Source organism: Mandrillus leucophaeus, unplaced genomic scaffold (genome assembly GCF_000951045.1).
Source record: "Mandrillus leucophaeus isolate KB7577 unplaced genomic scaffold, Mleu.le_1.0 Scaffold489, whole genome shotgun sequence".
Taxonomy (NCBI): domain Eukaryota; kingdom Metazoa; phylum Chordata; class Mammalia; order Primates; family Cercopithecidae; genus Mandrillus; species Mandrillus leucophaeus.
The window spans coordinates 1,601,112-1,601,438 of record NW_012105242.1 but is presented as its reverse complement, the minus strand read 5'-3'; positions in this window follow the sequence as shown (position 1 = coordinate 1,601,438).

Genomic DNA, 327 nt, shown 5'->3' with positions numbered 1-327 from the left:
ATGAGGCACTTAACACCTGTGGAAAGCCATGCTTTGCCCACAGAAACCAACTGCCCACTAGGGTGATTTTCCCCTCAAAAAACTAAAACCAAATGAAACTGCAAATACCCAACTACTACTTGTTATTCCTGTTCAATGGTTATCTCCAATGGCCAAACAAACAGCATTTTGATTTAAAATATTTTATTTTCTTTATCCAGGTAAGCAGTTAGAAATTTCAGCAAAGTCTAACAATGACATTCTTCAAAGTGGGCATAGCCTTTTAAACCCAGGCTATGTATACAATAACCTTGTGGAACTGGTTCAGCCAGATCTTCACTTTCATGA